Source organism: Lissotriton vulgaris, chromosome 1_1 (assembly GCF_964263255.1).
Source record: "Lissotriton vulgaris chromosome 1_1, aLisVul1.2, whole genome shotgun sequence".
Classification (NCBI taxonomy): domain Eukaryota; kingdom Metazoa; phylum Chordata; class Amphibia; order Caudata; family Salamandridae; genus Lissotriton; species Lissotriton vulgaris.
Window position 1 is genome coordinate 262361040 of NC_141685.1, and position 23275 is coordinate 262384314.

Genomic DNA, 23275 nt, shown 5'->3' on the forward strand with positions numbered 1-23275 from the left:
GCCCCCTCCTGCCCGCTGTCCGTGTCTTTGTCTTTGCCCCCTCCCGCCCGCTGTCCGTGTCTTTGCTCCCTCCTGCCTGCTGTCCGTGTCTTTGCCCCCTCCCGCTCGCTGTCCGTGTCTTTGCCCCCTCCTGCCCGCTGCCCGTGTCTTTGCCCCTCCCGCCCCCTCCCCGTGTCTTTGCCCCCTCCTGCCCGCTGTCCGTGTCTTTATCTTTGCCCCCTCCTGCCCGCTGTCCGTGTCTTTGTCTTTGCCCCCTCCTGCCCGCTGTCCGTGTCTTTGCCCCCTCCCGCCCCCTCCCCGTGTCTTTGCCCCCTCCTGCCCGCTGTCCGTGTCTTTGTCTTTGCCCCCTCCTGCCCGCTGTCCGTGTCTTTGCCCCCTCCCGCCCCCTCCCCGTGTCTTTGCCCCCTCCTGCCTGCTGTCCGTGTCTTTGTCTTTGCCCCCTCCCGCCCGCTGTCCGTGTCTTTGTCCCCTCCTGCCTGCTGTCCGTGTCTTTGCCCCCTCCCGCTCACTATCCGTGTCTTTGCCCCCTAAAAATATCGGTATTTTTGTTTGGGTAGTGTGTTGCTGATAGTGTTATTGCTATAGCAGTTTATTACCTCCCTTGTTGTATACTCTCACCTGTGGCTCCGGCCTATAACTGAAGGGAGGGAAAAGAACAACTGTTATGGCCCACAAGCAGGAACGCCACTATATCGGGGTCTAGTCCACTGGTTTTCCACATGTATATCATTCTAATTATTTGCTCTACTGGTTTGTTGTGTGTTAAAGTTCAGAATTTAAAGTGTAAAAATCCAGGAGTCCAAGGTGACAGTACACGTGAGATTTGTTGAAGGTGTAATGCTTTTCTAATTGGTGTAGGATTGCGGCTTTGTAACTCATCTGTGCGCATTGAAGGCACGGGTCACATTAGTATTCCGTGCTGTAATCCTGTCTTTAGCCGCTTGTGAAACATAAGGTTGGACTGTACATTTGGAAACCTCCACCCTGAAATAACTGTGTGCAGACACGGAGATCTCGGGAGCCACTACAGCCGAGTAAGACTGACCTAATCTGTGCAAATGTGCAGAGTACGCAAATAATTTATTGTTTTGAAAAACAAACACACTATTTTGCTGATTTGCTTGTATGTAAATAATTTACAGCCTTGTGTTTATGAAACTGCCTCATCTGTGCAGACTAATGTTGATTCGTGGCCCAGCTTCTTCTTGCGCGTGGAACAGTCACAGGGATGGTGTTAAAATGTAGTCTGTCTTTGTGGTGGGCAGAAACAGACGCATCAGCCAATAACCTCTCCTTCACTTCAACAGTGATTTGTTATTATTATTCTTGTATCATTACGAACTCTCGTCCTTTTCATTTACGTGACCCCCTTCTATTTGCCTGTAACTACGCTTGGGCTCGGGCTTGCAGTGTGTGTGGGGGCTTGCAGTGTGTGTGGAGGCTTGCAGTGTGTTAGGGGGCTAGCAGTGTGTGGGGGGGCTCGCAGTGTGTTGGGGGCTTGCAGAGTGTTGGGGGGCTCGCAGTGGGTGGGGGGGCTCGCAGTGTGTGGGGGACTTGCAGTATGTGAGGGGGCTTGCAGTGTGTGGGGGACTCGCAGTGTGTTGGGGGGCTCGCAGTGTGTGGGGGGGCTCGCAGTGTGTGGGGGGGCTCGCAGTGTGTGGGGGGGTTCGCAGTGTGTGGGGGGGTTCGCAGTGTCTGGGGGGGCTCGCAGTGTGTGGGGGGGCTCGCAGTGTGTGGGGGGCTCGCAGTGTGTAGGGAGGCTCTGTGGGTGTGTGAGGGGGCTTTGTGTGTGGGGGGCTCTGTGTGGGTGTGTGTGTGGGGAGGCCTCTGAGTGTGTGTTGGGGGGGCTCTCTGTGGGTGTTTGTGTGTGTCATTTGCGAAAGATAAAGCTAGTGGCATTGTAAATGACAATGCCATTTATTTATGTTAAAAAAACATAAATAACAATATTGTCAAGAGCAATGCCAGTAGCTCAAACTTTAACAAAGGCAAAACCATTGCATTGTAAATGCTTGTTTGCTTTGGCTGTCGGAGCACGGGAAAGGGGGCTGCCTGGTTAGTTAGGAGGCATGTGTTTGGTGCTCTCACCCTCTGATTATGTCTGCCCAAGACCATTTTTATTCCTCCACTCAGGAGGCCGAAGTGGAATGGCCACAGAGTCTCCCGCCTGCAGTGGACCATGACTATTTCTAGGGCGCTGGCTCCCTTGCAGGAGAGGGTGGACCAGCTTGCCAAGAGCATCCCGGGGGTGTTTGGTGGCCCTAGTTCAGCGCAGGCAGGTCCCAGTACTTCCATGGGGGAGAGCAGGAGGGCCATAAAGCGTCACGCGGGACACTTAGAAGGGTTTGACAGGTTGAGAGAATCCTTCCTTAAGAGTGCGCGAACGCTTAGAAATGTACCCTGCGAGGGAGGAGGAGGAGCCCAAAGAAAATGGCAACGAGGTCGCCCGCAATACATACCCGGACGTGGTCTTTCCCTGGATGGGGAGGGTGTCTCGGAGGGTGATCTCTCCTCCAACGAGGACAAGGACTTAGGCAGTCCCTGGCGCCCTGCTTCTCGGTCTTCGGAATCCCAAGATGGGGACGGGGTCATTCAGATATGTTTGACCCCACGCAGATCTATCGCCCTAGGTCATCTGAGTGGTTCCCTGACACCAAAGTGGCGGATTATGTGGCCTCCAAGATTTGTCAACCTCTGGAGAGGGAGGTCAGAGCTCGGATGCGGAGCGAGTGCCCCCGGCCTTCATTCAAAGGGAAGGTAGCGCACACTTTGAATTTTCTTCGGGAAATACATGCGGGATCCTAAGAAGGGTATAGACCGCTCATGGAGGAGTTGTGAAGATAAATTAATTGACGTAGTGGGACCCTTGACACAGATCATTCAGCTGACGGAACGCTCGAAGGAGTCTACCGAGATTGTTGCCGGCTGGGCTCAGCGGGCGATCTGCCTTTTCAGCAACGCAAATTGTGCCCTGGCAGCGGAACGGCGGAGATCCCTGCTCATTAAGGTCGACCCAAAGCTGGGGGATCTTGCTACTTTGGAGGCGGGATCCGTGGCTCAGCGTAGGCTTTTTTGCGACCCATTTGTGAAGAAGATGAACAAATGTGTCACCACCTTTTCGGCCCTAGACAAGGCTCAGGCCTCTATTAAGAAGATCTTTCCGGGGCATGTTTTTGCCGGGGCCGGAAGAGGCAGGTGTCGCTCCTCCGGCCGTTCCCAGCAGCAAGGCTCCGCCACCAAAGGTCAGCAGCGAAGAAATAACAGCTGGAACGATGGTCGACAGGCAACCTTTTATCCCAGCAGAGGTGCCGGAAAGGGCAGAGGCCGAAACAACAGAGGTGGCGCGAATGCCCCTGGAGGTCCCTCTGGTAAGAATTTCACTCTCTTCCCCTTGAGATCTGGGGGAGGCTGTCTCGTTTTGCTCACAATTGGGGAAGGATAACTTCAGACCCATGGGTATTGCAGACGGTCAGGGTTTTTCACATAGAGTTTTACGGAACCCCAGTTCAGTCAGGGCGTCCAAGTCCCTTGCATTTCTCGGCAGAGGAGGAAGCCTTAATAGAGTCCGAGATTTCGGATCTTCTCCGGAAAGGTGCAGTTTGCAGGTCGGTACTTCATCCAAATGGATTTCTCAGCAATCTTTTCTTGGTAGAGAAGAAGGACAAGGGCTTTAGGCCTGTTATCAATTTGCAAGAGTTCAACGAGTGGCTGGTTTATCGCCACTTTAAAATGGAGGGGATACATCTTCTTCAGGATATCCTCCTTCCGGGGCATTGGATGGTGCGCATAGACCTAAAGGATGCATACCTGATGGTTCCCATCTTTCCCCCCTCACAGGCGTTTTCTCCAGTTTGCGTGGAAAGGACAGAACTTCGATTTTCGAGTCCTACCGTTCGGCCTGTCCTTCGCTCCGTGGTGCTTCACAAAGCTGTTGCGGCCGGTAGTGGAGTTTCTCCGTCTAAGGGGGGTGAGAAGGATTATCTACCTGGATGACATCCTGATTTTGGATCAGTCCCTGGAATATCTCACCCGCAATGTGACCATGACTATTGCGTTGCTCCAAGATCTGGGCTTTGTTATCAACGCTCAGAAGTCAGAGCTTCGCCCGGCATAGCGGATAGTTTTTCTGGGTTTTCTCATAGACTCAGTCACGGTATCCTTGATTTTACCGGAACCTAAAGTGACCAAAATTCAAAAGAAGCTTTTACAGGTTCTTCGGAGGGACAGGATTTCGCTGCGCAAACTGGCCAGAATAGTGGGGTTACTTTCCTCGTCCATATAGGCCATTTTACCAGGCCCTTTGCACTACAGAGCCCTGCAGAGGTTAACGGCTCAGCATCTTCGGAGGGGACTGACCTATTCGGAGATCATCCCATTGTAGGAGGAAGCCAGGACCGAACTTCAATGGTGGATCGACCATATGTCGTCCTGAACGGTCGGGCGATCTTCGCGTCGACCCCGGATCTGGTGATCGAGTCAGATGCCAGCAGGTCGGGCTGGGGAGCCCGATGTGGAAGCATCTCCATGGGGGGCAGATGTTCGGGGGAGGAACTCCAGTTAAACATAAACTGTCTGTAACGGATGTATGACGTTACAACGCAGGCTATTACAATGCCTGCCTTTACAACGCGGTTTTTACATCACATACCTTTACAACGCATAGCGCTTAGAGGTGCTGGATAGTGAAAAGTTTAATTTTCTATTCCAACTCCAGTCCCCGTGGACACTAGGGAAGGTGTTGGATAGAAAATCAAACGTATTCCCTATCCTAGAGCGCCCCCCAGCGCAATGCGTTGTAATGGTTTGCGTTGTAATGACCGCGTTGTAATGGTAGTGCGTTGTCAAAGTTTTGTTGTAAAGGTTGTTCACCGTCTGGAACTGCTGGCAGGATCCTTTGCGGTGAAGTCTCTGACCAAGGACAAGATCTCCTGTTGCATTCTCTTATGGATGGACAACATTTCGGCGGTGCAAATCATCAATCGCCTGGGCGGCCCTCGGTCACGGGCCTTGTCCAACCTAGCAAAGGATTTCTTGCATTATTGTCTTCAGAGGCAGATTTCAGTCACAGCGGAGTACCTTCCGGGCCTGCAGAACACGGTGGCGGATTGGCATTCCAGGAATTTTTCCGATGCCAGCGACTGGAGACTCGATCGTGTGGTCTTCCTGGCTTTGATGACCAGGTGGGGTTCTTGCAGTCTGGATCTTTTCGCCTTGAGATTGAATCATCAACTTCCACGTTTTGTCAGCTGGAGACCGGATCCGGAAGCTATAGCGGGGGATGCTTTTCTTCAGGACTGGTCCACGGAGTACCCTTATGCGTTTCCGCCCTTCATGATGATACCCAGAGTAGTGGCTCAGGTTCGTCGTCAAGCAGCGTCCATAGTGTTGGTCACCCCGGTCTGGAAGGCACAGGCCTGGTTCCCAACACTGTTGGAGTTAGCGTGGGATTACATGATTCTTCTGCCCTCCTTCCCGTCGGTACTGAAGAATGCCCAGGGAGATTTTCATCCTCTGGTGCTTCACGGCCATCTCAGACTCATGGCGTGGAAGATTTCCGGGGACGTTGGACGGACGATCAACTTTCGTCGGACGCTGCTCACCTCATCCAGCAAGCATGGGCTTCAGGTCAAAAGGTATCGTTCGGACTGGAGAAGATGGCATCGTTGGTGTTTGGAGAGACACGTGGATCCCGTGGGGGCGAGATTTACTTATATCTGGAATTTTTTGGTGGTTTTGTCGCAGCAGGGCTTGGCCTATCGGATGGTTAATTCCTTTTGTTTGGCCACCTCGGCGGGTCATGGCGACATTGACAGCAGACCTGCGGGAGAACACCCCTGGGTGTGCAGGCTGATGCGCGGTATCTGGTTATCCAAACCTCCGGAACCTAGGTATTCGGGTCAGTGGGACATTAACCGGGTCCTGAGACTTCTGTCGGATTGGCAAGATAATCAATATCTCTCTCGCAAGGAGTTGTCGGCTAAGTTGGCCATTCTCCTATGTCTCATTTTGTGCAAACGGTTGTCAGATGTCCGAGCTCTGGATGTGATGGCAAGAGTTTTTACTCCGGAAGGAGTTGCGTTTACTATTTCCAGGAGGACAAAAACTGATACCAGGTCGGTATTTTATCCTTCTTTTCCTGATAGCCTTAAGTAATGTGTGGTGAGGTGCCTTAAAGCTTACAACAGAGGTCTTCAAACTTTTGGATGCCGAGACCCCCCTGTCAACATTTTGAGGTGTAAGGACCCCCTCCTGACAAAATTGTCTAAACATGTAGGCAGGGCTAGTGGAATTATGAGGCCGGTGAGGACCAAATTAGGTGACAGGCTTAACTAAATTGTGTGGGAAGAAAATGTAAAAGATGATATGTGATGCGGCGTATTTTAGGATAGCATTGCTTAATTAGTTTGGACCTCCAGGGTATCTGGGCCTCCTTCCAGCCAGCGTTTGTTTCCACTGAGACTGTTCCTAGCTGACTCCAGGCAGTGCTGCTGAGTCACACAGATGCCCTGGGAAGATGCACTCACCCCCAGGAAGTCTCTCTGAAGTCCAAAGCACCTGTGCCAGTCTGTGCCAATGTCCCTCTCTCCATCACCCTCTCTGGTTCTTTCCAGATAGATTCAGTTCTATCCCCTTGTAGTAGGACAGGCGCATTGTGCTAGGGCATAGTTTGGGCTGCCATTGCTGCGAAGGAGAACGCTTGAAGCCTGTGTCAGCACACTGGCAATATAGGCTTGTCCATACACTGGAAATAGAGGTTTGTACATGTCACCATCTCTTCAAGAGCGGGCAAAGGGCTACATTATGACACAATGAATTGCCAATTAAGTTTTGATAAAGAGGGTGAAGCAAATTCAACTCCACCAATGACCGGGTGCATGACCCTAACATGCGTAGTGATTCTTCTGCACTGGTGTATCATGACAGGTTCAGATTACCAGCCAAGGCTGGTCTGTGCCCTCCCTGGGCTGTTGTTTTATTTCCAGCACTAACACTCTTGGCTCACTTCCCTGGCTTAGGCTCACCTGCTCCACCTGAAAGCTAGACCTAATGGGCAAATTTAGGTAGCATTCAAGCTTCTGTTACTGTCATAATTCATTTTGTAATGGGGGTACATTTCACGCAATGCAATCAATAAAGGCAATTAACAATTTTAAGTATGATTAAATGGGAATGTTCCATTATCAAAGGTGGAAGATGTAGAGAACGTAATCCAGTACGTTGCTATTCACAGGGCCCATGAACAAATGCAGGAGACATGCTTTTATTTATTTAGAAGTTTTCTATATGGATGGATAAGCACTAGAGAGTGATCAGGGTCATCCAAATGATCAATTACTGGAGAATAGGGGGAATGAGGAAGGGAAGAAGCATTTCAGCAAGGGAACATATTTAAAAAATGTGCTGGAGGAGAAAGGCTTTAAAGTATTTTCTTAACAGGGTGAGGGGAGTTGCCAGATTAGGATAGGTCGGGACAGAATTCCAGATGATGGAGAGGTCTTCATAAAACATAGAAATAGTGTCTGTGTATTTTGGGTTTTCGAGTATTACGCTGTCCTGACTCCTTAGAACTCTGGTGTCGCTGAGAATTTTTGCCTTTATGTACTAACCTATTTCCCTATTTCCCTATAGACAAAGAATTGCAAACCCCTTAATCTGTAAAGGGTTAGTAAGTTTGTCAGTATTGGACCTGGGAAGAACCGACCAGATTTTGGGTGAATTGAGCACAAGGTTGGTACCTGTTAAAAACAAAGTCCTGGCAAATGATGAAAAAACAGTAACAAATACATATCCAGTTATATGGCCCAAGTTTAAATGAAATGTTTAATTTGGGGATTTGTAAAAAAGATGTCAAAATATTCCTAAAACTGCATCGTGCTTGTGAAATGAGGTAGCTATTTTCTCTTGTGGAACTCAATCCTATATTTGTAGATTGTTGTTAATTCTGTTGGGTGGCTTCTTTCTTTCTGGGAGGTTTTAGGCCTGCTTGGAGCCAGACATATTCATCCTGATTCATGAAAACCGAAATCTGCGATTCTCAAATTGCGATTAACAGCGAATCGCAATTTAGAAACCGCAGATCGGTATTCATGAAATTTACCGAGAAAATAATGCGATTCGCACGCGGCCGCAACAAGCGTTTGCGAGTTACGGAAATCGCAGATTAATCGCTATTTTCGGCAACATCCTTGTAGGAATTGCGATATCGCAAATAGCGATATCGCTAATTGCGAGATTGCTAAATGCGAGATCGCAAAATCGCGAGATCGGGAAAACGGGAAATCGCATTTCGAGCACAGTGATGACATCACAACCAGGAAGCAGCCAGTTCCCACCCCCGTTCACTACAGTGAGGCAGACCTCGAGGCAGCAACTAACTCAGCTCCTACCAGGACACCAGCAAACTTGCTATTCCACACCCAATCTCACTGCAGCAATGGCAGAGGAGGCTGTACCAGGGCCCAGCAACACCGGTCGCAAGAGAAAAATTAAATTCTCCGAACAGGAGTTGGAGCACCTCATCGATGGGGTGGTTGACAACTACTCAAAACTGTTCGGGAGAGAATCAAGGAGGGTGCCTGAGCCTGAGAAACGGCGAATCTGGCTCGAGATAGCGGCCAAAGTGAACTCCGTGGGCGTGGCACACAGGTCACTGAAAGAACTCAAGAAGAGGTGGTACGACCTCCGAGGTCGTGCCAAGGAGAGGGTGGCGGAGAGGCTGGGCGAGACCCTGGCCACTGGAGGGGGAGAACCTACAGTCCCTCCCAACACCCCCATGGAGGACCGCGTCGAGGATACGTTGGAGCCCGAGGCGTGCATTGGGGTCACCAGATTGGACTCATCCCGCCCCACCCAAGAGAGCCAATGTAAGTGGCATGCAACTGCGACCCTGTCCCCTATCAATGGCGATGACCCTATAGCCTCCCATAGTGTTCCAAAGTCATGCCATCCGTGCACATTAGGTAATGCCCTAAAGCATTGTGGGATATGTAGTCTGCCCACAATGTACAAGTACCCCAATGCAGCCAGACAGGTCCCAAAGTACGCAATGCCACAGCCAGTCAGGGAATGTCATCCAGCATGCATGTAGCAACTGCACGTGTGACAGATACATGCAACTAATGAACGTCCACTTCAGCAACAGTGACAGGCTGCTCATCGATGAGCAACCAGAGGATGCAGAGGAGGTGCCGTCACCAACATATCCTGCACCAAGAGGCGCAGCACCTACCCCCGCAGCCAGGCCCACAGCATCTGCGCCTCCAACATCAGGCGCAGCACCTACACCTGCAGCCAGGCCCACAGCATCTGCGCCTCCAACATCAGGCGCAGCACCTACCCCTGCAGCCAGGCCTACAGCATCTGCGCCTCCAACATCAGGCGCAGCACCAACCCCTGCAGCCAGGCCCACAGCATCTGCGCCTCCAACATCAGGCGCAGCACCTCTACCTACCTAAAATCCACCAGCAGCTGGAGCCTCCACATCTGGTCCTGCAACTGCGGTGTCACAGCGCCCACCCACTGTGGCCAGCCAGCAGAGCAGGCATGGCAGGGCTCGCCTGCAGAACAATGCACGCAGCGCCAGGAGGGGAATGGATGTGCGGGTGCCGAGCATGAGCATTGAGCGTAGGATGCTACGCATTCACCAGCTGCAGGCACGCCGACAGGGGGCCATACAAATGCAGCTACATAACATTGGCTGCAATGTGGCAAATGTGGCAGAGAGGATGGCCTGCATGACGGTAGCCATGGAGGCCAACACTGCTGCGCTAATATCTCAGCGCAACACCGCCCGCCGCCGCCACCGGCAGCTACTGACGCGGCTGTCCGCATACACCAGATCCAACTACGTGATAGGGAATGCGACGTCCCAGCTCTCGCGACGGTCCCTGGCGCAGCAGCAGCAGTTAATCCAATGCTGTAAGGATGTGGCCAGAGTGTTAGAGCACGTTACCACTGCCGTACTGGCACTGCATCCCACTCTGCCAGGCAATGTCGGGGGGGACGATACCAGCGAGGGCACCTCCAGTGTTAGCAGCCTGTCTGCCTCACAGGTTGCGGTGTTACGACGTAGCACCAGGCCCACTGCAGGGTCACGTGCGGTGGCAGAGGAGGAGCCGGAGAGGCGCTTGGGTGCTGCGCGCAGGAGGCGCACCTGAGTTACATGTACTTTTACAGGGACATGCTGACACTACAAGCCTGTCCTGTGTTTTGGACGCAGCAGTATGGGGCAATACTGATTGCATAGGAAGGATGGCAACTTAAGACTATTATTGTGAATCCAACAATAATATTTATTCTTGCATCATACATTGGCGTCCTGTCATTATTCCCATTTGCATGCAATTGTGATTTGTTGGGTGAGGGGAATGGTTGCACTAGAAACTGTTCTTTGTGATGTGGTTGCGGTGTCTGTGGCCTTCTGCTGGGTTCTCCCCGCGTGCATGGCGCGCATATGCAGGTGGCCGGTCGTCCCCTTCAGACTCACTGCCAGAGATGTCTACAGGTATCCGGCGATTGGTAGCAATGTTGTGTAGTATTGCACACACAGCCACAATTCGGCAGCACACATCAGGACTGTAGTACATGGCCCCACCTGTCTTGTGAAGTATGCAGAATCTGCTCTTCAGTAGCCCAAAAGTCCTCTCAATGCAATTCCTTGTGCGTATGTGTGGTACGTTGTAACGCCGTTGCTGTGGTGTAGCAGGGTTGAGGTATGGGGTGAGGAGGTATTCACGCAGGGCGTAGCCACTGTCACCTGAATGAGAGGAGCAGAGGGTGAGTGCCTGTGCAGCGCAGCTACTTCATCGCAGTGTGACATTGTGGGCAAAGTGTACTTACCAAGTAGGTGTCCTTCCCCGAAGTCTCCCCTGGCCAGTCGTGTGTGGAGGCCGCTGTGCCGGAATATGAATGAGTCATGTGTACTCCCCGGGAACTGTGCCACTATGTCCGTGATGTATGTCTTAGCATTGCAGACCATCTGGATGTTGAGGGAGTGGTAGGACTTGCGATTGCGGTACATGTACTCCGGTGGGCAGATGTGGATGTGGGTACAGTCAATGCATCCTATCACGTGTGGGAAATGGGCGACATTGTAGAATTGAAACTTCGTCTCATCCAAATCCTGTTGGCTGGTTGGAAATTTGATGTGGGGGTGTAGCTGGGTCAGCATTGCGTCAAGGAAACTCCCTAGGCAGCGGGACATGGTGGGCTGGGATATCCCCCCAGCAGCCGCAACTATCCCCTGGAAGCTCCCGGAGGCCAGGAGGTGCAGGCTACACAATACCTGGACATGTGTTGCCACGGCATTGGTCTGCCTTGTTGGGTGCGACATCAGGGGGTCAAGGTCCTGAATTAGCTTGATGATCATTGCCCTATTCAGGCGGCACTTTGCGTATATTTGTTCTCTGGTTTGGCCCAGCAGGGTGACCCGCTGGCGGAATATCCTGTCCTGGATTCTGCGTCTCCTCCATGCTGCTCGCTGTAGCCTTCGCCGCCTGACCACCATGTACATTGCTGGCATTGTGACACTCCTTATGCTGATGCTGCTTCTCATTAAGTGTGTTTGGTCAGGCCAGCACCAGTTGCTGATTGGCCAACGGTTTTTCAAATTTTTTTTTACTATGGGTTTGATGGTTACCACCTGCTTTGGGTTGTCCTTAAATTGCGCCTCGCAAACTGCGATTTTGGGTTTTTTCGCTAATTGCCATTTTTCATGAATCCCGATTGCGATGATATTGCGATTTCGCTATTTTTTCGCAGATTCCGTGATTTCTCGCTACTTACGATTCGCAAATGGTCTACTGCCGGGATTCTGTGAATCTTTTTGCGATTTTGGAATTCTGTGTTAGCGATTTCGCTATTATCTGGTGAATACCGATTTGGGAAATTGCGCCCGCGATAGCATTTTCGCAGCTATTGCTAGCGCAATTTTGCTTCATGAATCAGGCTGTATGTGATTAAACTTAATAAACAGAAAAAGACAAGAGAACTTTAGGAAACACTACCAGGAGAGCGCCTTAGGCTACCAGCCACATATTGGTAGCTAAGAGTATGATTGGGAAGAAGTTGTGCTTCCACATAAAAGTGCTTATTTTGCTTATTTATCCAGCTCCCTGAACTGCGAACTTGAACTTTCAGTGGCGCACACATAACGCTGTAATGTTTAAGTGTCTCAGATAACTAGATAGATTATGGTGTTTGTTTTTCGCTGACAGGTGCACAAATCGGAAAAAAAAGTCATGAACTTCAGAGTAGAGTTCTGTGTTTGAGGCCCAAGGCTACACTAACCTACATGGTTTTAGGGGCATGGGGTGTCCTGTTCAGCCTGAAGAGGTGGGGGGCGGTTAAGTGTCATAATTGTTGGTCAGGATGGAGAAGCAGTACATTCGGACTTTCACCTCGCCCAGTACTAAGCTATTAACACCCACCCCAGGGGCCTGGCATTAGCATGAGAATGCAGCCGTTTTGTGTTTCTGGTGGCCGGGCATTCACTGGACAGTGCTGAGGGGGCTCCCTGGAACTTGCCCCCCCTGTGACGTGGGGATTGCGGGGGCCTGTGTTACGTCAGTGGCTGAGCCCCCAGCAGCTCGAGTTGCACTGCTGCAGCCCGGGCTGAGACACAGGACAGGGGAAGAGGGAGGGCTGAAGCCCTTGGGTCTGGACAGAAGTGTGACTGGGAAAGCACGACCCTCTTTGCACAGCTCCACTGCCCCCCTGGGGATTGCGCCCCACAGTTTTAAGGCCCCTCGCTTACAAGGAGATGACGTTGGAACTCCAGCCCCCTGGAGAGAAGCAGTGGCTTATTGCTCTGCAGAGGCCTTTTAAAGCGGTTTCTTCCCCTTCCATCGCCAGGTGGGTATGATGGGTTATGTCTGAAGCAGGTGTGGATGTGAGTAGATTTGGCGCGCATTCCACGCGGGGGCTATGGCATCTAAGGCTGTCCAGGTGGGTGGTAGATTGGAAGACATTATGAATGCAGCCGATTGGTCCTCTGAATATACCTTCAAGAAGTTTTACTTTAAGCCTATCTCTGAAGCAGCATCGCTTGTCGTAAGTAATCTTTGAACTTGCATAATCCTCGCCTCCGTCCTGCCATTGTCAGGACTCCACTCTGCAGGATCCGTCTGCAGTAACAAAGCTCCACCTCCGGACCTCCCGAACACCCCGAATCTAGAATCACAGGGTGTTCAAGCGATACGGCGAGGGAAAAAACCCCAAAAGGGGGAAAACCCGGGAAGGGTAAGGAAGGGGGCTGCAAGGAAAGGGAAGCTGTAAAACAGAATACACAGCAGGTTAAATACAGCATGTAAATCCTACTCTCTTTATATTCTCGCTAAGGGACAATGAGATCACATGTGCCTTTGTTGTTTTCTCTTCTTCCCTGCAGTTATCTCTCACAAGACACCTTCTATTCCTAAAGAGTGTAATGACATACATTACCAAACACATTCAGCAGTAATAATGTATATTTGTATGCATTACGAATGCTAGATACCTACCCCCTAACTCTGAGATAATGTCCGTCATCTATATACACCTGGGGTCTTCGTGAAACATAAGTAGCAGTCAGACTTCCGGGACCAATGAAAAGAAACAAGCAAGCTATTCGAATGCCCAAGAGAAAAGGTTCTTTTACTTTCCCTAACTGATAACAGATTTCCTCATCTGCAATAGTTAGTATAAAGAGCCATATACCATTGCGTCACGTTTACGTAACCCAAACACGGTAGGGCGTGGTAACCTACCACCGCCGTCCGCTTTGGTATTTGTATTCCAAAAGATATAGATTTATATGCCCCTTCTTCGTGACGGTAATGCGGAAATTATTCCCCCTGCACTCCGCTACTGACTCCACAACCGAACGTTGCCAAAACAAGTACACAAAAGAAGCACAGAGTCACTCGTACCCCGAATGAGCTCCGTTATTATTAATGAGCCAAAAAGCACACAAAGGATAAGAAAAGAAAGAGAACTGCAGCCGTTACCAGAGCAACCTGCTCTGAGCAGGCAATGGCGCCGTGAACAGTACCAGAATCAAACGCCTCACTCCGGACGAATCTTCCTGCAGCAGAGGTGAGACACAGGAACAGTACGAAAGGCGAGAGCAGGCGCTCCCGCTCCTACGATCAGAATCAGGTACGCCTTCCCTCCGGTCAAGCCGAGCTATATCCGGGTGTCCTGTAGGATCATGGGAGTTGTAGTCAAACCCCCTAGACTCATGGGAAATGTAGTCATCTAGTCTAATACACAGGTAGGTGCATCGGTAAAACCTGACAGCCATAGAATGAAAAATTTCCTAGCTTACAAGAAGGAAAGTTTCAATTCTATTAAGGACCAGGAGGCGAGTATTATCCCTCCTACGACTGATTTCATTACATTCCCGCCCTGGAAGTTTGGTCGTTAGTAGTAAGTAATCTTTTCTTGGGTGTTCTTCCAGGTTTGGCATGTGTTGTTACTGCTATGCTGCCTATCTCATTGCATTGCTCTACTGTCTGTATCATTGCATTTTATGCTTTGTTCTGTTGTGTTGTAGTATTAATACTGTTCTGCATGCGATGATGTGTCTATTCCGCAAGAGTCAGATAACAGGATTGTTTATTTATTTCAGGGAATGACCAAAAGTTTGATTGAGACCGTGATGACAGCTTAACATCCTCCAGTGACGAAGAGGAAGAGGAAGGGACTATCTTGGGACTGTATGATTATAGAGACAGTTCCCCTGCGTTCATGGGATCTGTAGTCTTGCATGTTTATAATGTATTGATGTGTATAAATGTTTTCTTTGAACCTGCTATGCATAATAAAGTGAGAGAAGATTATGTATAATCCTCGCCTCCTAGTCCTTAATAGAATTGAAACTTTCCTTCTCGTAAGCTAGGAAATGTTTCATCCTTGCTCCATCATTCTCCCATAAACAGCTTTGTTTACAAACCTTACTTTAATATTATTAATTGATTGGCTCGTACAGCTGTCAGTCAACATGTCATATGTTTCCACTAATCCTCTCCCATGTGGACATACACACCCATACCTTTTAACATTTTGCCCAATAAGGTGTTAGGATACACATCTGCTAAATTTCCTGATTCTCACTTGGTGTTTATTTTCCGTTCGCTTCTAATGTGCTCTTGTCAGGAGAACAGTAACATGTTTATATTTCTGTAATCGTATTGGTTGAAAAAGGGTCAGCCAACCGATTAATAAAATGAGTTCCTGACCTGAGTGTTAAGAGGTGCAAAGATCCCGCCCCTGCGAGCTTTGGTAAATAAAGAGGTAAAATAAAACAGAGGAATAAAACGAGAACTATTTGTTTTGGGCTGCATAAAATCTGTCGGCCATCTTGGAATGGTACCGAAAGAGCTAATCAGTGATGGTGTAGAAGCTGGCCAAGATACTAGACTCATTTGATTGTTCATTTTACATGCAAAACCGGGGCCAACTATCAATTTGTTGCACATTTATAGTAACTTTTATTGTCACGTAGAATTAAGATATAGGTATAGCCCATCATTATTCTGAGTTGTTGTAAGAGTCTTTCCGTAATACCATGTTGTCATTTACAAGAATGTGTCAGTATTTGGATTGAATTCTAAGTGTTACATTGAATATTATTTGGCCCTTCTTAGGGGGTGAGACACGCTAATGAAACCCCAAGAGTGTCTCTCATCGGAGAAGCGTTCTATGACAGCAGTCTCTCTTCTATTTCTTAACGAGGCTTAAGTGGAAGCCAGTAGAGGAAGTGGGCGTGTCCGCCCCGTGCTCCGCCCTCTGGTTGGCTTGGCTCTTGCCCCACAGTCTGTCGCAGTCGGAGAGAAGCTGGGTTTGGGCTGTACCTCTCAGGAGAACAGGTGAGCAAGGAGGGGCCTGGGGAAGGGCAAGGGCCACGGGCAGCTGTCCGAGAGCGAGGGTCCCCTCCGTTGGGGGACAGGGTACAGCATTACAGGGCTTGTGGTGCTCCGAGAACCAAGTGTTAACTTTAGAGGAATACGAACCATGCGTGACAGGTCTTGGGTCAGCTGCTGTTTTGTACCAAGTTGCACGTTAGTGTTTTGAGGAGTCCCGCAGCACTCTTCTTCATTATACAGCCTCTTACTTTTCGGACCCCCCACTCTCTGGCCTGTCGGTGCCCCTTCTACCCTCTGTTCTGCCTTCCCCAATTACTTGTCATCTGCGCTTTTCCTGTCCTGCATCTTCCGTGCCCACCTTCCAGAGTCCACTCCCCCACCCCAGCTCGTGTTCCCCCCAGAGCTTGGTACAGGACCTACAGCCTTTGAAACGGGCCCCTATTAGGCTCTCCAGTACAGTCAAAGCCATAGGCAATTTCTTAACAACAACTGTGACAGCCCATAAGGTAATGATTGTCAGTGATGCAGTCCTTGTTAAACTTCAGATGTTTACTTTTTGCAATCCCTAAGAGTGTTTGCCTTTTCAGATGTTTTTCTGTAGTTTTTTCTCTCCATGCAACGTATGACTCTCGCATAGTACATATTGTTATTTAGGTCGACTCGAATTGTCTGGGTGAGTTCAGGCTCTTGGTTGCGTTATCAGCGGGACATAAGGTGTTCAGATGAAATGCTAGTCAATCCTCGGTCTCTGCAGACCGTACAGCAATAGTCACACTTGTTACATTTATTATTACCATTTTGTGTGAATGTGTGTGGAGTAACTGTACACAGCTGTTGAAATATTGACAGCCTCCAAGGACACAAATGTGTTTATAGGTGAGGAGAGATGGCATGGTGAAGGGTAGGTCAAGTACGTACATGCGGAAGGGAAAGAAGTGAAAAGACTGTGATTACGAGGATGTACTTGCTGTGAGCTATGCAGATGGAGGATTTCTGAATGAAGTTGAGGAAAAAGGGTGCAAGTGTCTAACAGAGTGCGAGGTGGTTGGGGAAAGTAGTGTGAAGGGGAGACAAATAATTGAGACACTCTGAAAATGACTACTGTTTCCACTGACCAATGTAATGTATAATTCAGAGTCTGATATTTGCAAAATATTTTCATTTCAAGGTCAATATCAAAGGATAATAAAGGTTTGTTTTGGTTTCTGGATCGCAGATAGTATTTCCACAACCTAGGGGAAAGCCTAATGCGGAAAATAAATCTTTACTTCAGGAAATGAATCCCCACTGGAACGGGTTTTCTCTAAGTAATTGCGTACCCCTAAATATAACTCGAATACAATGTATTATACACTCAAACGCCCTCTGCAGCCATTTCCCATACTATTCACCTGGCATTATATCCATTACTCTGTCCGTTGTCAAAAGGGTCCACATAAATCCCTTTAAAGTTTTTGAGGTGCTGAGTATTTGGTATAATGCAGTCACATGAATGAATGACCATGATATCTTATCACACTTTCCCAACTCAAGAATAAATAGAGCTCTGCTGCTGCTTCAGTAAAGCATAGCTAAACAGTGGAACCTGGGTTTACCAATTTCTGACTTAATTGGTCTTATTTCTTAGGCCAGATGTGAAGTAAATCATATCAGGGTCTTCTGCTTTGCTTTGGTTACCGTATGTGTACAGAATTGTCTTGCAAGCCAGATTTGTTTTTTCTGAGATTTATATTCACACGTGAAGTCCTCTCATATGGGAATACGGTTGGATGGAGTGTGGTTTCAGTCTGTCACTCTCCTCCCATTAGTTTCTCTTTGATGCAATCGTGAATCAGACTTTACAGTGTTCACTGGGTATTTTGGAAAAGGGGGAAAAACAAGAAAGAGCACGTCGAAAGAAGCAATACTCCTGAGTGACTCCCAGATTGGCAGAAAGTCCACACACTCATAGAAAAGGAGGACCTTCAGAAAAAAGCAGCAAGTGTAGAAAAGGAAGGCATTAAGACAAACCACATGCATGAGCTGAGTGGGGGGAAAAAGCATGTTAATTTACAAATCGAATAAAAGCTTTGAAAATTGAAATTGAAAATTGAGTCAAGGGCCATACAATAAGAAAATAAAGCGAAAACTATATCCACTAAATAGATGGTAATTATTATTTCAAACAAAGAAATATGTGCGTTATTTCTATAGCACGGAGTTGGCCAAATGACAGCACAGGGCTGTACAGAGTCAAAGACAAGCATGAACTCTACAACTGGTGGGGAGATAGCTAAGTTGGGAACTGTTCGTGCATTGTGATATAGTTTTCTTTAAAGAGGAGTGTCTTCAGTTGGAGCAGCATTGGGGTGGTCCAGATTGATACAGGAATGCAGTTCCAGATCGTGGGTGCATAGATGGAATGTGCCTGCCATCTTGTTTGTACTTTTTCCCCCCAACTTTGATTATATGAAATTATGCTCATCAAGCAGTAAAAAGACAATACCCCCACTTCATCTGCTTTGCTATGATTAGTCCTTACTATACATTACAGTGCTTATTGATGAGTCTGTAATATTCTCACCGTTTGACCCAAATCTTGAAATTTTTGTGGGGGCAACCTTTAGATATGTAAACGGAGTCCTCCTGCTTTACTCACCTGTTTGTTGCAGCACGCCATTCCAGTTCTGTGGGAGAATCGGGAGATTTCCATCTACGTGTGATACCTCTTTTCTTGTTTTTAGTTTTTACACTATTTTGTGTGCATTCTGATGGTGTCATGGCTGTGGGTTTACTCAGAACCACCGAAGATGATGGGTGAGTTTGTCTGCAAGGTAAGCAGGTGTGATGGTCATTTCTGGCTTTTTTTTAATGATACAGCTGGTTTTGAAGATGGTGTGGTGGACAAGGCCCCTTTGAATGGGGGTGATGTGGTCAATATTTCTTCAGGCCCCTGATGACACCTTCTGTGGTGTATAGTACTCACATAATGGGTGCCATTGTGTAGTGTAGGAGACCATGGAGCAGGGAGTTCACACCATCCAGATGCTAGAGCACAAGAACTTGAAAATAAGTTCTGAAGTCTCTTTCTATAAGGTACAGTTTCACAGAAAGAGCTGGAACTAGGTTGTTGATTTTCTGGTGGTCTGTTTCATGAAGGTGAGGTTGCTGGCCAGGTTGAATCCAAATGACTCTGCATTCAGTGAATTGTGAGGTTCAGAGCAGCCATGGTTTATGTAACTGCACCAGTTTGTGCTGTTTCTTGCTCTGCAAATAAGAGGAATTCTTTCTTGGTTGGGCTGAGATTCAGGTATGCGCTCGTAATCCAGGTTTGTATAATTGACAGCAGGAGCATATTGACAAGATGGAAAAGTGATACCGTAATGGGGAAGAGGTGGGGGAGAGAAAATTGTTTCCCCAGATTTTATGCCCTAACAGTAATGAAAAAAGTCAGGAGATAGACCATACCAGATAGATGATACTGGTATAAGAATTCTATTGCAGTTAATTTATGTTTAAGAGATTTAGAATAATGTAAAGTGCCAGGGGGTGGAGAGTAAAAAAATTAGCTCACATTCACGCCAAGAATTTTCAATTCTATCAAGGACACAGAGGCGAGGATTATGCTTTTCTTTCTTTTATTTGCAACTCACAGCAGCCAATGAAAAATGTTTTGTATGCAAATAAAACATTTCCCATGATGCTTAGCCACCACCTTTATGACCCACCATATAACATTTTAGTCCAATAACATTAACTCAGTTCAACAACCATCCTCCAACGTGGAAGAACCAGAACCAACTGGAAAGTAAACCTCCTCTTAACAAGCAATACTTCTATTCCATCTTCTTTTCAGAACCTGAAAGGAACGAAAGAAAGGAAACCCCGCAACTTGTGCTTAAACAGAATATAAAGTACAAACGGGTGGGCAAACATTACAAACCTTGTATTATAACCAGGTGGGATATCCTCGCCTCTATGTCCTTAATAGAATAGAAAAATCTTGGTGCGAATGCTAGCTAATTTTTTATTCTTCTATAGGGCCGGAGGCTTCGGATTATGCTAGTTTAAAGCTTATCAAACACAACTGAAGCTAGATCACCCACCGGTTTATAATCAAATTGTTTAACCGTAGACTCAGAAGACCAATCGGATCTCATAGAATCTTGAATGGTAGAGCCCAACTTAAAGGTTTTTGATGCCATTGCACCACGAACAGAATGTACCCCAAGCAGTTGGGTATCAATACCAGCCTCTTCCATAACTGACTTTAACCATCTGGCTATGGTAGCAGCAGACACAGGTTTACATGGCTTCTGCAATGCAATCCGCAACTGTGCGGTCAAATAGACCGAGGACATTCCTCATAAGCCTTGAGGCACTGAACCACACATAGTTTTGCATTGCTTGACAATGTTTTAACCCTGGCAGTAATGTTAAATGAAAAGTCATCTGGGGTAAATACTCTACCTGTAAGATCCAGAGCTTTCACGTCTGAGGAATGTCGACAGGCAGAGAGGCATAACATAGCTAACTAACACGTTAGGTGCTTCCTTAATAATAAATTATCGGCTGGCCATTTATCAAATAAGGAAAGAACTAGAGAAACCTCCCACATAGAGGAGAATTTAGGCTTGGGAGGATTCGCTACCCTAATATCTTTTAATAACTTACAGATTACCGGCTGCATTCCCACAGGTTTGCCATCTATCTAGGAGTGCCCAGCAGAAATGGCTGAACGGAAATAGTTAACCGAACGGTACACCAAGCCGTCTGACGCCTTTTCAGATAAGAAATTCACAACATGGGGTAGGTCGGCTCCTACGGGATCAACGTGTCGTTTCACGCGCCAACGAATCCAGCCCTTCCAGGCTTTAGAATATTGTTTCCTGGTGGAAGGAGCTCAGGCCTAACTGATGAAAGCCGCAGCTTTGTCCCAAAATCCCGGCATTTCCCATCTTTGCCTGAAAGCCTCCAGGCCATCAGGGACAACTGCCCGATAACAGCATTAGGTGCATTTCTTCATGAGGGCCCTGGAGCATCGGGCAAAGAACAAAATCTGAGGGAGGGCCCCAGGGGAGTCTGTGTTTATAGACCTGCTTGTATCTTGTCCCCCAACTGAACAATATAACACACGGAAGATATCAAGGGTCTTTTCTTATCTTAACAGTGGTCGGTACCTATTAGTGGTATCCAAAATCACACATACCAAGAGGTTATCTAGGAGGTTACAAAGGAGAGGAAAAAGAAGAACAAAAGTTCAACCATAAAGGAAAATGTACCCATCAGCCCACACATTGGCGGAACTTCATCATCTGGGTTGTTGTGGAGAGTTGGTATCCGATAAGCACTTCCACAGGGATTTCTGTGGATAGCTAATGTCGGATCCACAGGTTGGACCATCAACCAAAAGATGAGAGTTTAAGGCTGTAAGGGCAAGTTGCAGTGCTCAAAAAGTGTGAACAAATATAGTGGTGATATAAAAATACCTGTTTTGATGTCTCTGAAAACTTTATTGGGTGCGACCATCAAAACGGCATAATTAAAAGCAGAGTGGAAATAGTATGTAAAGAATTACTATTCACCATGGATGGTAATTGGTCAACATGTTTCAGCCCCCACGGGCTTTCATCAGGACCTATGATGTACACTACTGCAACACTTACCACGTGATGTGATAAATAATCTTGATTATGTAGACCTACCAGTTGTGAAGTAGTCTCATATCTTAATTTTCAAACCTCCCCTATGAAACAAGAAACAAAAAGGAGAAAACACACGCAAAACAGTACAGATGTCAAAACATGAACAAACGCATCCGTTGTGTTAATGCTTAATGTATCCATTGTATATATTTTTTTTTCACTCAGCTGTTTCAACGCAGCCACCAGTGCTTGCTGCACAGTCGCAGGGACTGCTTTCTCAATGGCCCGATTGACAGACTCTTGGACCGAAGCATCTAGAGCCTCAATGTTGTCTTCCAAGGAAGGTGTGGAAACCTCCTCCTGATATGGACCGTCTTCTCAAATCTGACCCAGTCATCCATACTTTTGTATCTGAGAGAGGTAGATAATATATGTATGTGGAGTAATATAGAGGAGTAAGGGGTGAGCCACACCAATGCACACTAGAAGAGACAAGGTACATAGCTCCTCAGCAGATGCTGTATACACGATTATTCCAGCCCACAGGGCGTAGAGAGAGCCAAATAATTAATACAGGGAGTGTGTACTCACTCCGGGGCCAGATAGTTATTGCAGCCAATCAGGCGTAAATAGGCCTGCTCTGTATGAAAAATATCTGCAAAATAAGTCTCTGGCTAATTAGGGGCGCATGTGACGTGTGTAGCCGAAATCCTTCCAAAAAATAGCCCAATTGGGCTACGTACGTCAGAACGAATTCTCTCTCCAATAATTAATGCACCGGCACATTAGGGAAGCCAGGAGCGGAAGCGCGAGGGACTGCGCACACTTCAAAGCTTAAACACTGCCGGGAGCAGTGCAGTACCAGCCCTCCCATTGGGAGTATTTAAATCGCTGCCCGAGTGGGCAAAAAACAATTGTAACAGTTCCCTGCTCCCAGTGGGAGCGTAATCCACACAGCGCCCGAGTGGGCGAAATGATTTTGAAAAGGGGGTGGTGATGAACAGAGGGTCTGAATTAAGCAGACCACTCTTACCCAGTCCAAAGATCAGGGCTTGATCCATCACCGTTTTTTAGCTCACTGCACCATCCCAGCTCATAACTTGGCTATATGCAAATTAGTCTGAACCTGGCCCAGTGCATCATGGGAACAGGGCAGACCAAACTACCAAGCCAATTCTTATACTGGGAAGGAAACAAGCTTCCGGGGACCGGTTTCTGGCATTTCAGCCGTCTTCGGCCCGGCTTGCTTGAATCCTGATGGTGCAATGAGCAAGGGACTCACATCTGAGTATACCCTTCCACACTTAAGTGGACAAAAATGTGTGGGCGAAAAGCAATTAAGCACAAGAACGAGCTACAATCAATTAGCATAAACAATCGCAAGCACATCAACAAGTAATGCAGTAAAGGAGAAAGTGACATAACTCTGCGTGAGCAGCAAAGAAAGAGGCTCAGCAACAGGATATGGTGGCTCTTATAGGGTTATACAGGATGTGATGTATAGCTAAGCATCATGGGAAATGTAGTTTAATTTGCATACACAACGTTTTTCATTGTCTGCTGTGAGTAGCAAATAAAAGAAAGGGAGGCATAATCGGAAGCCTCCAGTCCTGTAATAGAATCCCATATTAGCCAAGCGATTTGGGAACTGGTGGGGGAAGGGATAGGAGAGGGATAGGAGAGGTAGATAGCTGTCTACAATAAGGAGAACTCACCGGAAGGGTGATGGAGATATCGTACCAGCATTGTTCCTTGTGCCCTGAAGGTAACACCTGAATCTGGGCAGAAAATGCCTGAACCTTTTGC

At 47.8% G+C, this 23275-nt stretch overlaps 1 protein-coding gene across 2 annotated transcripts in view; it reads left to right on the forward strand.

Moving 5' to 3' along the window:
• Positions 1-15756: 15756 nt before the first annotated feature.
• Positions 15757-23275, forward strand: part of TESK2 (testis associated actin remodelling kinase 2) — a 610614-nt gene continuing 603095 nt past the window's right edge. Inside the window, exon 1 of one of the 2 annotated variants that reach the window (XM_086952281.1) lies at positions 15757-15848. The gene's annotated coding sequence lies outside the window, so the exon portion shown is untranslated. The remainder of the gene's footprint in view (positions 15849-23275) is intronic. The other variant, XM_086952282.1, reaches the window with a different exon arrangement.